This window comes from Rutidosis leptorrhynchoides, chromosome 11, assembly GCF_046630445.1.
Source record: "Rutidosis leptorrhynchoides isolate AG116_Rl617_1_P2 chromosome 11, CSIRO_AGI_Rlap_v1, whole genome shotgun sequence".
Lineage (NCBI taxonomy): Eukaryota > Viridiplantae > Streptophyta > Magnoliopsida > Asterales > Asteraceae > Rutidosis > Rutidosis leptorrhynchoides.
In genome coordinates, this window is record NC_092343.1 from 319,838,366 (window position 1) to 319,856,737 (window position 18,372).

Sequence of the window (18,372 nt, forward strand, 5' to 3'; positions counted from 1 at the left end):
CGTTCTTTCTTTATAGATTAACGAATTTTCGTATGCTTCATGTCTTAATTCTTCTAATTCGTTTAGTTGACTTAATCGTAGACGTCCGGCTTCATGTAAATCAAGATTACATGTCTTCAAAGCCCAAAATGCTTTGTGTTCGATTTCTACTGGAAGATGACATGCTTTTCCATAAACAAGTCTAAAAGGTGTGATTCCAATTGGAGTTTTGTAGGCTGTTCTAAAAGCCCAGAGTGCATCCTCCAATTTAATGGACCATTCCTTTGGATTTGATCCTACGGTTTTCTCTAGAATACGTTTTAAAGCTCGGTTGGTATTTTCAACTTGTCCACTTGTTTGTGGATGATATGCGGTGGAGATTTTATGAGTTACTCCATATCTTTTAAGAACTTTCTCAAGTTGATTATTACAGAAATGAGTACCCCGATCACTTATTAAAGCTTTCGGTGTTCCAAACCTTGCAAAAAGACGTTTTAAAAAGTTGACTACAACTCGTGCATCGTTAGTTGGGAGAGCTTGTGCTTCCGCCCATTTAGATACATAATCAATGTCTACGAGTATATATAGATTATTATTAGATTTTGGAAATGGACCCATAAAGTCAATACCCCAAATGTCAAATACTTCACATACTTGGATGACATTTTGTGGCATTTCATCACGTTGACTTATTTTTCCGGCCCTTTGACATGCATCACAGGATTTGCAAAGAAGGTGTGCGTCTTTGTAAATTGTAGGCCAATAGAATCCAGCTTCATAAACTTTTCTTGCTGTTAGTTGAGGCCCATAATGCCCTCCTGTTGGTCCTGTGTGACAATGGTTTAAAATTTTACTAGCTTCATTTCCAAATACACATCGGCGTATTATTCCATCGGGACAACTTTTAAACAGGTGTGGATCTTCCCAGAAATAGTGTTTTATATCACTGAAGAATTTCTTTTGTCTTTGGTACGATAATCCTTTTTCAAGGAATCCACAAACTAAGTAGTTTGCATAGTCTGCAAACCATGGGATTTCTTTATAATCTATCTTCAATAGATATTCATCAGGAAAGTTGTCTTGTATGGCCGATTCATTTAGAACTTCTAACTCAGGATTTTCAAGACGAGAAAGATGATCAGCGGCGAGATTTTCTGCTCCTTTTTTATCTCGGATTTCAATATCAAACTCTTGTAAGAGTAAGATCCAACGGATTAATCTTGGTTTAGCATCTTGTTTTGAAAATAGGTATCTAAGAGCAGAATGGTCGGTATAGACCACCGTTTTTGCTAGAACGAGATATGATCGAAATTTGTCAAAAGCAAAGACAATAGCAAGGAGTTCTTTTTCAGTAGTTGTATAGTTCGTTTGTGCTCCTTGTAATGTCTTACTAGCATAATATATAGGTTGAAATCGTTTTTCAATCCTTTGTCCTAAAACGGCTCCCATTGCAAAATCACTTGCATCGCACATTAGTTCAAATGGTAGATTCCAATTTGGTGTTATCATGATCGGCGCATTAGTGAGTTTTTCTTTAAGAATATTAAAAGATTTGATACATTCATCTGAAAAGATGAATGGCGCATCCTTTTCTAGGAGTTTATTCATAGGAGTGGCAATTTTAGAAAAATCTTTTATAAAACGTCGGTAAAAACCGGCATGCCCTAGAAAACTCCTAACTCCTCTAACATTGGTGGGATGTGGAAGTTTAGCAATTACATCTACTTTAGCTCTATCCACTTCAATTCCTTCTTTTGAAATTTTATGTCCAAGAACGATGCCTTCTTTAACCATGAAATGGCATTTCTCCCAATTAAGTACTAGATTTGATTTTTCGCATCTAATTAGCATTCGTTCCAGATTAACTAGACATGATTTAAATGTATCACCGAGGACTGAAAAGTCATCCATGAATACTTCCATGCATTCTTCTATCATGTCGTGAAAAATCGCCATCATACACCTTTGAAAGGTTGCAGGGGCGTTACAAAGTCCAAATGGCATGCGTTTGTAAGCAAAAGTACCATAAGGGCACGTGAATGTGGTTTTCTCTTGATCTTCGGGTGCTATTGGAATTTGAAAATATCCGGAAAATCCATCTAGGAAACAATAGTAACTATTTCCGGCTAATCTTTCCAACATTTGATCTATGAAAGGTAAGGGAAAGTGATCTTTTCTGGTGGCGTCATTTAATTTTCTATAATCAATACATACACGCCATCCTGTTACAGTCCTAGTAGGAATAAGCTCATTTTTCTCATTTGTAATGACAGTCATGCCACCCTTCTTAGGTACGCATTGAACTGGGCTTACCCATGGACTATCAGAGATTGGATATATCAAACCTGCATCTAGCAGTTTAATAATTTCTTTCTTAACTACATCTTGCATATTAGGATTTAGTCTTCGTTGGCGTTGCACATACGTTTTATGACCTTCTTCCATAAGGATTTTATGTGTGCAATACGAAGGACTTATTCCTTTAATATCATGAATCTTCCATGCAATGGCTGGTTTATGAGCTTTCAACACAGAAATGAGTTGTGATTTCTCATTTTCAGTAAGAGAAGACGATATTATTACAGGTAATTCAGATTCACCATGTAAATAAGCATATTCCAAATGGTTTGGAAGTGGCTTTAACTCTAATTTCGGAGGTTCTTCTATCGATGATTTATATCGATATCTGTCTTCTTCTTTTAGCATTTGAATTTCTTCTGTTGTTGGTTCATATCCATTAGCTATAAGTGTAGCTAACATTTCAGCTTCATCAATTGGTTCATTACCTTCTCCTAAAGAACATTCTCCTGTTCCTTGTAATTCTGGAAATTCTTCTAATAATTCTGCATGTGCATCTATAGTTTGAATATAATAACATGTATCATCTGCAGATTGTGGTTGTTGCATTGCTCTATCAACTGAAAAGGTAACACTCTCATCCTCTATACTTAGGGTCAGTTTCTTACCGAACACGTCTATCATTGCTTTAGCCGTGTTTAAGAATGGTCTTCCTAATATGAGAGGAACTTGAGAATCTTCTTCCATGTCCAAAACAACAAAATCTACTGGAAATACTAATGTACCAACTTTAACTAGCATGTTCTCCATTATCCCTCTAGGATATTTTATTGATCTATCGGCTAGTTGTATGCTTATTCTGGTTGGTTTCAATTCTCCAAGGTCTAGTTTAGCGTATAGTGAATACGGCATTAGATTTATACTAGCACCTAAGTCTGCCAATGCTTCTATTGAACTAAGACTACCCAGAAAACATGGAATTGTGAAACTTCCTGGATCAGATAGTTTTTCTGGTATCTTATTCAACAGCACTGCTGAACAATTAGCATTCATAGTGACAGCCGAGAGTTCTTCCATTTTCTTTCTATTCGTGATTAGATCTTTCAAGAATTTAGCATATCTTGGCATTCCTGAAATCACATCAATAAAAGGAAGATTTACATTTATCTGTTTAAACATATCCAAAAATTTGGATTGCTCGGCTTCAAGTTTTTCTTTCTTCATTTTACTCGGGTAAGGAAGTGGTGGTTGGTATGGTTTAACATAAGGTTTATCCTTAACTGTGTTATCTTCATTAACCTTTTCAACTACCGGTTCTTTTTCCTTATCTTGATCAGGTTGTGGTTCTTGTGGAGTAGGAATAGTTTCATCAGAAGTTACAGGTATTTCAGGTGGTTTAAGTGTTGTACCACTTCTTGTGGTAATAGCTTTAGCTGTTTCATTCCGGGGGTTAGCGTTTGTATCGCTAGGTAGACTTCCCGGTTTTCTTTCACCTATTAACCTTGCTAGGTTACTTACTTCTTGTTCCAGATTTTGAATAGAAGCTTGTTGATTTCTAAATGCTTGAGCATTTTGTTCATTGGTTTGTTTCTGAGATGTGAAAAACTGCGTTTGAGTTTCAACTAGCTTCGTCATCATATCTTCTAAATTCGGCTTTTTATCATCGGTTTGTTGTGGTGGTTTGTTTTGAAAATTAGGTCTTTGCTGATTGTAAGTATTATTGGATACTTGTTGATTGCTAGGACCTTGTTGGTTGTTGTATGGAATATTTCGGTTATAATTCTGGTTTTGATTGTAAATCGGTCTTGGCGGTTGATAATTATTCTGATAATTATTTCCAGGCCTTTGGTTTATGTATGAAATATTCTCTCTTTGTTCCATTGTTAATTCAATACTGAGACAATCTTTTGTCAAATGTGGTCCTCCACACTGCTCACAACTAATTCGTATTGAGTGAATATCTTTAGTCATCTTTTCCATTCGTCTCTCGAAAGCATCTATCTTTGCGGAAATGGAATCTAAATCATGGCTAGAATCGGCTCTAGCTGCTTTAGATGATCTAATGATATCTTTTTCTTGGTGCCACTCATGTGAGTGGGAAGCAGTGTTATCAATAATTTTGTAAGCATCAGTTTCGGTTTTCTTCATAATAGAACCACCAGCTGCTATATCTATGTCTTTTCTTGTAGTGATGTCGCATCCTCGGTAGAATATTTGTACTATTTGACAGGTGTCTAAACCATGTTGCGGACATCCTCTTAACAACTTTCCATATCTTGTCCATGCCTCATATAGAGTTTCATTTGGTTTTTGTGTGAACGTAACAATTTCTGCTTGAAGTCTTACGGCTTTAGATGCAGGAAAGAATTGTTTAAGAAATTTGTCAATTAAAACGTCCCATGTATCGATCGCCCCTTCAGGTAACGATTCCAACCAATCTTTGGCTTCTCCCTTTAAAGTCCAGGGAAATAACATGAGATATATCTGTTCATCCTCCACTTCTCGTATTTTAAATAGTGTGCAGATCCTATTAAAGGTACGTAGATGTTCATTTGGATCTTCCTTTGGCGCACCACTAAATTGGCATTGATTAGTTACCATGTGTAGAATTTGTCCTTTGATTTCATAATCTGGTGCATTAATGTCTGGATGAGTAATTGCGTGACCTTGGCCGGTGCGTTTAGCTCTCATTCGGTCTTCCATACTTAAAGGTTCCAGATTCTCCATAATTGAATTTGTTGAATGTATCACTAGATGATTCTGATTTAATAGTTCGTTCCTCAACAATCTCTGTTTGAATGATTGGTGGCTCCGGAGGAAAGTTTAGTGGTTCAGGATCTATGAACCGTTCCTGAATATTCTCTGGATTCTCAATTGTGAGGTTGGGTTCAAAAAATGGATTATCGGAAATTTGAACTGAAGTACTTGGTCGGCTGGATGACGATTCTAAAGAAAAATCAACGGCGGTTATATTTGTTAAACGATGTCTTGATCGAGTTACAGGTGGTGAACGTACAAAAGGTGGTGAACGTCTTGCTCGGTGCATTCACTGAATATCCTATTAGTTTTTAAAAAGGAAAGAAAAATTATAATAAGTTATCCAATTAATAGACTTTTCTGATTTTGCCCACGTTTCGAATAGCTAAAAGATGCAGCAGAGGGGCAGGATTCGTTTGGTCTCAATATAATTGAGGACTGTTTGGCTCCAATAACCCGGTCCACGTACAAATTCAACTATTACTACGAACCAGAAAATTTTGATGTCTATCAATTTAACCACTTAAAATAAATTTTCGTAATTTTAAGAAATTTAGATAAGAAGTAGAAAAAAAATTCTAAGTCCTAAAACTAGAATAGCGAGAAATAAGAGAGAAAAAGAGTTCGTCGAAAAAGGTCGAAAAAGAAAAAAATGGTTGAAAAATAAAAGGTGACGGAAAAATAAAAGAAACTTAAAAATACTTAACTAACCTAACCTTATTACTACAACTAACTTAAAATTATAATCGCAAATTGAAATTACTAATTGGAATGATAATTGATACATAGTAAAAGGTGTCTAAAAATATTAAAGCTTACAGGAAAAACTAAATCCCAAATGGAAATAACTTAAAAAGAAACTAAAACTTAAAAAGGCGTCGCAAAATTCTAAAGCACATAAATCTTAGTCTAAAGAAAAAGCACTTAAGGAATTCTACGGCAAAGCCTAAAAATCTAGGAGTAAAAATAACTATAGCAAAAACTAAGTTTAAAATTAAATATGAGCGAAAAATATAAATATTACGCTACAATGATTAAAAAGGGACAAAATATAAAAATATACAAAAAGTTGTAAAAAGTATAATTTTTATAAAAATATTTTTTTTATATTTTATAATAAAAGTATTAAGTTTATAATAAATAAAACTAGTTTAAAAGTAATATAAATAAAATAAACTAAAAACTTAATTATAATAATAATAATAAGATTAGGGTTTAATAATAATAATATATTATACTCCGCATTAAATGCAGAATTAGGGCAAATTGGTGGCCTGGTCAAACTCCTTATGCGAGTCGCATGAAATAAGCCGGTGGGTCATGCGAGTCGCATGACTGAACTGGACTGGTTCAATTGACAGGTTCAATTTGACAGGTCACGTGATTTTTATTTTATATTTTCAGTTTTATAATATAAGATATAAATATATAATTTAACTAAAAACTTAATAAAATACTAAAATAAAATACAAATACTTTAATATTTTGTAAATAATAAAGAAAAAACTTAAAATACACTTTAAAATATATTTTTTTTTTCGATTTTAAAAGCTTTTTTTTTATATATTTTTTTAATTTTTAAACAAAAATATAAATTTTACAAAAACTAATTATAACTTAAAAATTAAAAATATGGCGTTTCGCTTCGGCGAATTTCCCCGGCAGCGGCGCCAAAAATACTTGATGTCAAAGCAGAGGGGTATAAAATACTATTAAATTTTTGCAGGAAAAACTATTAAATACGATACAATTTTACACAAGATATTTATTTATTTATAGAATGGATATACTTAAACCTTGCTACAACACTTATAGGCAGTGTACCTAATCGTACAGTAGTGTAGTTTTTAGTAAGTCCGGTTCGTTCCACAGGGAAATCTTTAAACAAAGCTCAACGCTATATTAGTTTACTTTTATAAAAATACAAATATATATATAAGTAATATTATTGTTATAAAGGGGGGTTTTTACCGTTTAATGACCGGTTTGTCGATTTTAAGACTTTAGTCGCAGTTAAAACCTAATGTAAAATATAAAATAAATACAAGACTTAAATTAAAGCGTAAAGTAAATAACGATAATGAAATTGCGAATAATAAAAGTGCGATAAAATAAACTTGCGAGAATTAAAAAGTACGATAATTAAAAATGCGATTAAATAACAATAAATAAAAGTGCGATAATTAGAAGTGCAATTAAATATAAAATAAAGGAAATTAAATATGAAATAAAAGAATTATGCTTATTTAAACTTCCGTAATCATGATGTTTGACGTGTTGATTTTAGTTTTATGCCCATGGGTTAATTGTCCTTTGTCCTGGATTATTTAATATGTCCGTCTGGTTTATGTCCGTCTGGTTTTTTTCCATAACAGTCCATCAGTCATAAATATAAAGTGCGAGTGTCCTCATCAAATTATTCTTATACCCGAAGTTAAATATTCCAACTAATTGGGGATTCGAATTGTAACAAGGTTTTAATACTTTGTTTAATGAATACACCAGGTTATCGACTGCGTGTAAACCAAGGTTTTACCACTTTGTTAACAATTACACCAATTACCCTTGAATGTAATTTCACCCCTGTTTTGATTATTCTAGTGGCTATTAATCCATTCCCGTGTCCGGTTAAATGAACGATTATTCGTACATATAAATACCCCGCCCATCGTGTCCGATCGAGTGTATATGGTAATTTATAGGGACGCCCAATTGTAAATCTTTATATTAACATTAACAAACTTTCATTTAGTTAAACAAATATAAAGCCCACTAATAGCCCATAGTCTAATTTCCACAAGTGTCGTTCTTTTGTCCAAACCCCAATTATGGTACAAAGCCCAATTACCCAATTTTAGTAATTAGCCCAACATCATGATTACTTCGTTTTAAATAAGCATAATAATAACTTAGCTACGAGACATTAATGTAAAAAGGTTTAACATAACTTACAATGATTAAAAATAGCGTAGCGTTACACGGACAGAATTTCGACTTACACCTTTACAACATTTGCTAACATACCCTTATTATTAGGATTTAAAATTAAAATTTAAAATTAAAATATAAATTATATATATATATTACGTATATATTGAGAGAGAGATAGAAATAATATGTTTAAAACTCGGAAGAAAACTGGCTTTATATAGGACCTGACCAGCATTTTCACTCCATGCGACTCGCATGGATTTTGTGCTTCTGGCCATGCGAGTCGCATGGCCACCCTGGATCCAGCCAAATTGCTTTGTTTTCTTCTTGCCGACGTAATATAATAATAATATATAATATATAATATATAATTATATATAATTATATATATATTATATTATATTCTTGTGCATAGTAGACTAGATATTTTTGGTCCGTTGCGTCGGGCGTTTCTTCTAGGCTCAGGTCCCGGTTCCGGATTTTCGGACGTCCTCGCGTATTATTTTAAATCGCGTACTTTGCGTCTTTGTAACTTGTACTCTTGTTATTTTGAGACGTTCCTCATCAATATTTTGAACCTTTTTGATTGTCTTTTGTACTTTTTAGCTTTTTGGTCGTTTGCGTCTTCAATTCGTCGAATCTGTCTTTTGTCTTCACCTTTTATTATTTAAACGAATATCACTTGTAAATAGAACAATTGCAACTAAAAGCTTGTCTTTCTTGAGGAATAATGCTATGAAATATATGTTCGTTTTTAGCATTATCACGACTCGATTATGTAGCATGTGAAATCAAATTGTCAAGTTTCATGCAAGATACAAGTATATAAACAAGTTAGGAAGGTTGCATAATCATTTGGTTAAGTTTGACAAAAAGTCAAACTTTGGTCGGTCAAAGTCAACGAAAAAGTCAACACGTTCGGGTCGGGTCCCGAACTATTTTTCTGAGGTTTTTAATCATGTATGAGCATGTTAGAACAAGTTACATGTGAATCGGAGGTGCGTAGCATAGCAAACATTATTCGGAAAATTGACAAAGTTGGACAGACCACTTTGGCGCGCCGCACGGCTATATGGCGCGCCGCGCCATTACCTGTGCAGAGAATTCTGGCAGTTTTTATGTTTTATGCACGAACCTAACTTCAAACAATCACCATTTATGATCCGCAAACAATCAAGACAAGTATCTTATACCGTTGGGAAGGTAATTTGACGAGGAAAACAACTAAACACATTTCATCAATCAATCTACCTATTACAACAATCAAAACCGCATCTAATGCTTAACATTAACCGCATACAAGTTCATAAATGCAATTCAATGATTCGAGCAACCAATTTACATGAATGATATGCCGTTTCGAAGGTAATCAAGCATACAATCCAACTAAACACTTACCAATAATAATCCATGGCATTCAATGCATCAAAAGTCCATTTCAAGTTCATCAAACCCTAACCCAAATTCACCAAAATCATAAATCAAGTTCATGAACTTTTCTAAAGCAACCTACACATCAAATTGAAGCTAGTGATACTAGGAACACAATTAGAACATGAACTTTTAACATCTAACAACATATGATCATCCAAAACTCAAGAACAACACACCAAAATTCAAGTTCATGCTAGTCACTTCAAAACAACAAGATCGAGCATACAATTCATATATTCATGTTAGACTTGAGCCATAGACACTAATTAACACTTTTATAAGTTAAAAACATCAAGAACACAAAATCTAATGATTTTAGAAAGTTATCCAAACTTGATGAAATCGGTATGGAATCGAAGAGGAAGATGAGAGGATTCCAAATATGCAATTTGTTTAGATGGATGCTTGCTCGATTTGATTTGGATGATGAATCCTTGAAGTGGTGTTTGAGAGATTTGGTGAAAGTGTTAGAGAAAAAGGAAAAAGAAAAAGAATTAATGAATGGATGAGAGTGAAGGGTTGACTAGTTGACCTAGTCACCTCTTTGTTCTCTTGGCAACAATGGTCCCTCTAGTTCAGTTGCGGGTGCGTGAATTGCCTAAACGAGATAATTTAAAACGCGTATTAACGGGAGATGTTATAAACATATAACAGAGTTTAAATTAGTATAACGGAAAAATAAATGGAAAAAGGCGGGATGTTACATTACCTACTCCTTAAAAGAAATTTCGTCCCGAAATTTAAGTAGGCGTAGTAGTCGTTGTCTCTTCCTCTGAATCCGACGGTTCCGGAATCAGAAATAGATGAGGGTATTTCTTTCGCATTTGATCTTCCCTTTCCCAAGTAAACTCGGGTCCTCTTTTGGCATTCCATCGGACCTTAACAATCGGGATCCGGCTCTGTTTTAATTCCTTCTCGATGTAGTCCACAACTTCAATCGGTTCCTCCACAAAATGAAGTTTGTCATTAATAGTAAGTTCCTCGAGAGGGACGACGATATCGGGCTCGGCAAGACATTTCTTCAAGTGAGATACATGAAAAGTAGGATGGACGGAGCTTAGTTGAGGCGGAAGATCCAAACGATACGCAACGGTTCCAACACGCTCTAAGATTTCGAAAGGACCAACATACCGTGGATTTAGCTTCCCGCGTTTCCCAAAACGGATTACACCTTTCCAAGGCGCGACTTTTAACATTACTCGGTCACCGACCTGAAATTCAAGATCGTTGCGTCGTTTGTCGGTATAGCTCTTTTGACGACTTCGGGCCGTCCTAAGCCTATCTCGGATTTGAACGATTTTCTCGGTGGTTTCGTGAATGAGTTCGGGTCCGGTGATTTGTACGTCGCCTACTTCGGCCCAACAAAGAGGTGAACGACATTTTCGGCCATATAGCGCTTCAAAAGGTGCGACTTTAATACTCGCGTGATAACTATTGTTGTAAGAGAACTTGGCGAGAGGTAAGTGCTTGTCCCAAGCTTTTCCGAAATCAACCACGCAAGCTCGTAACATGTCCTCTAAGGTTTGAATTGTACGTTCGCTTTGTCCATCGGTTTGAGGATGATATGTGGTGCTCATATCTAAACGCGTTCCCAATGCTTCTTGCAAAGTACGCCAAAATCTAGAAACGAAACGGCCATCTCGGTCGGAGATAATCGATAAAGGTACACCGTGTCGGGCTACGATCTCCTTAATGTAAAGTTGTGCAAGTTTCTCCATTTTGTCCGTTTCTTTCATGGCAAGGAAGTGTGCGGATTTGGTGAGACGGTCAACAATAACCCAAATGGTATCATAACCGCCCGTCGTTTTTGGTAGCTTGGTGATAAAATCCATCGTTATCCTTTCCCACTTCCATTGCGGGATCTCGGGTTGTTGAAGTAGTCCGGACGGTCTTTGGTGTTCAGCTTTGACCTTGGAACATGTCAAACACTTGGAAACATAAGTAGCTACGTCCCTTTTGATGTTTGGCCACCAATATAGTTGTTTAAGGTCGTGGTACATCTTATTGGCACCGGGGTGAATCGAGTATCGTGACTTATGGGCTTCATCTAAAATAAGGCTTCGTAGGTCCCCATAACTAGGCACCCAAATCCTTCTGGCGTAATATCGAAGTCCGGTCTCCCTAATTTCGAATCGAGAGACGAGAATGTTCAAGAGCTCGTGTGAAAGGTTTTCATCCTTGAGAGCCTCATCTTGGGCTACCCGAATTTGGCTATTAAGGTTGGTGTGAATGGTGATGTTTAAAGCTCGGACACGAAGAGGCACCGCTCTTTCTTTTCGACTTAAGGCATCGGCTACTACGTTTGCCTTCCCGGGATGGTAACGAAGCTCGCAATCGTAATCGTTCAAAGTTTCAATCCACCGTCGTTGTCTCATGTTTAGTTGCTTTTGATCGAAGATGTGTTGAAGGCTTTTGTGATCGGTGAAGATAGTACTCTTGGTTCCATAAAGATAGTGTCTCCACGTTTTAAGTGCAAAGACAACGGCTCCGAGTTCGAGATCATGTGTCGTATAGTTTCGTTCATGAATTTTGAGTTGTCGAGAAGCATAAGCAATGACTTTCGTTCGTTGCATCAATACACACCCAAAACCATGTTTCGAGGCATCGCAATATACAACAAAGTCATCATTACCTTCGGGAAGTGACAAGATAGGAGCGGTGGTTAGCTTCATTTTCAAGATTTGGAATGCGGATTCATGTTCGGTCGCCCAAATGAATTTCTTTCCCTTGTGAGTCAATGCGGTTAGAGGACGTGCAACCAAAGAGAAGTTTTCGATGAATCTACGATAGTACCCGGCGAGACCCAAGAATTGACGAATGTGAGTAGGAGTAGTAGGAGTCTCCCATTTACTAATGGCTTCGATTTTCGTGGGATCGACTTTAATACCTTGATCACTTACAACATGACCAAGAAATTGAACTTCCTTTAACCAAAATTCACACTTGGAGAATTTGGCATAAAGTCGTTCTTGTCTCAAGAGTTCAAGCACAAGTCGGAGATGATGTTCGTGCTCTTCTTCATTTTTAGAATAGATCAATATGTCATCGATGAACACAATAACGAATTTATCGAGATACGGTTTGCACACACGGTTCATAAGATCCATGAACACCGCTGGTGCGTTAGTGAGACCAAATGGCATGACAAGGAATTCATAACTACCATAACGAGTTCGGAAAGCGGTTTTGGAGACATCTTCCCCCTTAACCCTCAATTGATGATAACCCGAGCGGAGATCGATTTTCGAATATACACAAGACCCTTGTAGTTGATCAAAGAGGTCATCGATGCGAGGAAGAGGATATCGGTTCTTAACCGTCAATTTGTTTAGTTCACGATAGTCAATGCACATTCGTAGGGATCCGTCTTTCTTTTTAACAAACAAAATCGGAGCGCCCCATGGTGAATGGCTAGGTTGGATAAAACCACGATCAAGTAGTTCTTGGATTTGACTTTGCAATTCTTGCATTTCGGATGGAGCAAGTCTATACGGTGCACGTGCTACGGGTGCGGCTCCCGGAATAAGATCGATTTGGAATTCAACCGGTCGATGAGGTGGAAGACCCGGCAATTCGTCGGGAAATACATCGGAAAAGTCACTAACAATTTGCACATCATCGATATGCTTCTCATCAGACTCGACTTTCTTAACGTGGGCAAGGATCGCAAAACAACCCTTACGGAGTAGTTTTCTAACTTTAAGGCACGAAACGAGGTTGAGTCTGGTGTAACTCTTATCGCCATAAACAATCAAAGGCTCACCATTCTCGATAGGAATTCGGATTGCGTTAAGATCACAAAGGATGTGAGATTTCGTTTTGACTAACCAATTCATACCGATTATTACATCAAAGCTTCCTAGTTCCATGGGTATCAAGTCAATTTCAAATTCCTTACCTAAAATGTTTAATGTACACCCTCGGTAATATGTGTCGGCACTTAATAGTTTCCCGTTAGCCACTTCAATGGTATAAGTGGTATCTAATGGAAGAGGTGGAGTGCTAAAAGAATGAGTCAAAGTCTTGGATACAAAGCATTTATCGGCACCCGAATCGAATAAGCAAGAGACATAAGAATTGTTGAGAAGAAACGTACCCGTGACTAGTTCAGTGTCATCCCGGGCTTCCTCGGTGTTGATGTTGAAAGCTCGGCCGCGCGTATTGGGGTTATCTTTCTTCTTTGGGCATGCATTTCTATAATGACCCGTTTGGCCATATTCGTAACAAGTGCCCGTCTTTGGTGCATTGGGCCACTTTCGAGCGACGGGAGTGGCACTTTTACAATCGTTGGCCTTATGACCAACTCCTTGGCACCGGTGGCAAATTAACTTACTACATTTGCCAAAGTGATGTTTGTTGCATTTGTTGCAAAGAGGTAGGTTCCCGGCATAACCCTTCTTGCCGTCGGAGGTGTAAGGCTTCTTAGCAAAGTTGTTGTTGTTTGATTGGGAGGGTTCCCACTTTCTTTTGTTGCCGCCCGATTTATCCTCGGCCTTAGGTGCCGGAACTTCGATTTCGTCAACCGTTTCTATCAATTTGCGGGCCATGTTCAAAGCTTCTTGATGATTAGTGGGTTTGGATGACATTACTCCGTGTTTGATACTCTTTGGAAGACCATCCATGTAAAGTTCAACCCTTAAAGCTTCGGGGTTCACAAGATTTGGGCACATCAAGGCTAGTTCGGAAAATCGTTGATTATAAGCCTTGAGATCATTTCCGATCGCCTTTAAAGTTCTTAGCTCTTGTTCGAGCCTTCGGGTTTCTTCACGAGGGAAATATTCGACAATCATCTTTTCCCTCAAGTCGGCCCAAGAGAGGGCGTGAGCTTCATCGGTACCCACCGATTGTACATAAGTATTCCACCATGTAAGAGCGACACCGGCGAAGGTGTGAGTGGAGTATTTGACCTTGTCTTGGTCCCGACAACCGCTTATGCTAAAGACGGCTTCCGTTTGCTCAAACCATCGGGTGAGCACGACCGGTCCCCCGGTTCCATCAAAAGTGTGAGGTTTGCACCCCATGAAAGCTTTATAGGAGCATCCCTCGTTTGAGTTTCCGGCTCCATTGTTGTTGTTGTTGTTGTTGTTGTTGTTGTTGTGGTTGTTATTATTATTGTTGTTGGATGAGGGACCAGCCATGGCCGCATCTACGGCGGTGGCTATCATCCGTTCGAGAGGTTGTTCGGGAGTTTCATTGCGGCGTACACGACGAGGAGCCATTGTTCCTTCAAGACACAAGAATATCATTGATTAGTATTCTCAATAATACTAACCGTGATATAGAATAAAGATAAAGAGAAGTTTTTCCTCGACTCGCCTTAAATTCTTTATGTCATAATGTCGGAACGTTCATATGAGTCACCGTAATATAATCCCGGCAATTATATTACCCTGACTCATATGTGTATTAGACATTATTCTATAAAGTCAAGGTGGCATGTCAATCAATTTAAACAACGTGAGATTAAGATGAACTAAGAGTAGATATGAGTAGAAGCGTTCGAGTATAAATGCATAAGTAGTCAAGTAGTTCCTACTTCAGTCTATATGCCGGTTGTAGTCTAGATTCACTAATGTACCCTATGACTCGGGGTCGACACCAATGAACTCTAAATCCCTACAACCAACGCTCTGATACCATCTGTAGCGACCCGACCAAATCGTCATTGACGGCGCCGTCTACTTAGGTCCCGTTACGTGGTCATAAGTCTTTAAAACAACGTTTGACCAAAAGATATGTCGCATTCATTTCAAATGTAAAGATTGTTCAAAGTTTACAAGAATAGTTCCACCACAAGTTACGATACAAAGTTTTAAGTACAAATGAAACTTATGCGACACAATTTAAAATTAGCCAAAAGACGCTCCATGTATGCATATATACTCGACATCCAATGCAAGTATCAAAATAATGAGCGGAAGCATGTATCATGTATCGTTCAAGGACCTGAGAAAAACATAGAAATCTGTCAACGAAAACGTTGGTGAAATCATAGGTTTAAGTAAGTAAGTACAAGTGAACAACAAGATTTGCAACCATGAGATAATAGTAATACATTCCAAAAGTTTGTTTCACGAGCACCCAATTATCAATGCTTAACATTCCTTCCATAGAACCCCATCACAATAGTGTTAGAACATACACTGTTTCTCGAAAATACATTTCATTCGTAAACGGTAGCGAACCGTTTGAATGAGGGTTTGTCAAACCCATATGGCCATATAACATAAGTTCTTGCTTACACCAGGCAAGTGTAACTAATGATAATCGAATTGAGGATTTTTGTTCAAACTCGTATGTAGAATGTTTGTTTTCCTGTACTTGTGTTCACTTAGTAAAAAGAAACGTTTATGTTTTTCTCATCCCAAATGTAAGTGCAAAAGAGTAAAAGTGGGACTATGATCTCACCTTGAGTGCACGAGTAGTAAAGTACTTCAACAAGTAAACGTGTGCAAAGAACAATGCTAGTCTTGACCTAAACAAATAGGTCGTATCAATAACGGTAAACACGATAGGTCAAAGATGTTCAATTAGTCCTATGGCTCGTTACGACTCGATTATGTAGCATGTGAAATCAAATTGTCAAGTTTCATGCAAGATACAAGTATATAAACAAGTTAGGAAGGTTGCATAATCATTTGGTTAAGTTTGACAAAAAGTCAAACTTTGGTCGGTCAAAGTCAACGAAAAAGTCAACACATTCGGGTCGGGTCCCGAACTATTTTTCTGAGGTTTTTAATCATGTATGAGCATGTTAGAAACAAGTTACATGTGAATCGTAGGTGCGTAGCATAGCAAACATTATTCGAAAAATTGACAAAGTTGGACAGACCACTTTGGCGCGCCGCGCGGCTATATGGCGCGCCGCGCCATTACCTGTGCAGAGAATTCTGGCAGTTTTTATGTTTTATGCACGAACCTAACTTTAAACAATCACCATTTATGATCCGCAAACAATCTAGACAAGTATCTTATACCGTTGGGAAGGTAATTTGACGAGGAAAACAACTAAACACATTTCATCAATCAATCTACCTATTACAACAACCAAAACCGCATCTAATGCTTAACATTAACCGCATACAAGTTCATAAATGCAATTCAATGATTCGAGCAACCAATTTACATGAATGATATGCCGTTTCGAAGGTAATCAAGCATACAATCCAACTAAACACTTACCAATAATAATCCATGGCATTCAATGCATCAAAAGTCCATTTCAAGTTCATCAAACCCTAACCCAAATTCACCAAAATCATAAATCAAGTTCATGAACTTTTCTAAAGCAACCTACACATCAAATTGAAGCTAGTGATACTAGGAACACAATTAGAACATGAACTTTTAACATCTAACAACATATGATCATCCAAAACTCAAGAACAACACACCAAAATTCAAGTTCATGCTAGTCACTTCAAAACAACAAGATCGAGCATACAATTCATATATTCATGTTAGACTTGAGCCATAGACACTAATTAACACTTTTATAAGTTAAAAACATCAAGAACACAAAATCTAGTGATTTTAGAAAGTTACCCAAACTTGATGAAATCGGTATGGAATCGAAGAGGAAGATGAGAGGATTCCAAATATGCAATTTGTTTAGATGGATGCTTGCTCGATTTGATTTGGATGATGAATCCTTGAAGTGGTGTTTGAGAGATTTGGTGAAAGTGTTAGAGAAAAAGGAAAAAGAAAAAGAATTAATGAATGGATGAGAGTGAAGGGTTGACTAGTTGACCTAGTCACCTCTTTGCTCTCTTGGCAACAATGGTCCCTCTAGTTCGGTTGCGGGTGCGTGAATTACCTAAATGAGATAATTTAAAACGCGTATTAACGGGAGATGTTATAAACATATAACGGAGTTTAAATTAGTATAACGGAAAAATAAATGGAAAAAGGCGGGATGTTACACAATCATGTCGTGAAATATTGCTACCTTGCATCGCTGGAATGTAGCTAGTGCGTTGCATAACCCAAAGGGCATGCGTCGATAGGGAAACGTTCCATAAGGATAGGTGAAGGTTGTCTTTTCTTGGTCCTTTGGATCGAGGGGAATCTAAAAGTAGCTGGAAAAACCATCAAGGAAACAGTAGTACTCATTTCCTGATAGACATTCCAACATTTGATCGATAAAAGGTAATGGAAAATGATCTTTTCGGGTTGCATCGCTTAGTTTACGATAATCTATGCAAACCCTCCAACCGGTGACTTCCCGTGTTGGAATAAGCTCATTATTCTCATTTTGAATTACGGTCGTCCCTCCCTTCTTAGGTACCAATTGAACAGGACTGTCCCATGGTGAATCGGAAAAGGAATAGATTAGATCGGCGTCCAGAAGTTTGATTACTTCTTTCTTGATGACTTCTTGAATCATAGGGTTGACCCTTCTTTGCCTGAACTGACAGTTTGAAATCATCTTTAATAAAAATCTTGTGGGTGCAATAGTTGGGGCTGATTCCTTTTATGTCAGAGATCTTTCAAGCAATTATCTTCTTATGTGATTTCAAAACCTGAATCAATTTTGCCTTCTCTTGTGGCGTGAGGTCTTTCGAGATGATTACAGGAAGTTGTGATTCTCCTTCTAAGAATGCATACTCCAGATTTTCGGGTAACTTCTTCAATTCCAATTCCGGAGGTTCCTCGATAGATGGCTTCATTCTAGCTATTTCCTTTCGGTCTAACGAGTCATATCTCTCCTGGAACTCTGATTCTTCTTTAATAGCAGTCGCTGATGCTATATGTTCCTTATTCTTGGAAATTGTCCTTCTTAATGCTTCCTCTTCAGAAATGTCTTCCTTAGTTTCGAAGATTGGTTCCGGAATTTCAACACAATCCTTTTTTGACTGTGGTTCCTGAAATACCAAAATGAAATTTGTTTCTTCATTCGGTCTTCTCCTTAACAAAGGTAGGTGAATGTCTTGTCCTAGTGGGGCTATCTGGATAGTCTTGCTAAGAAAATTA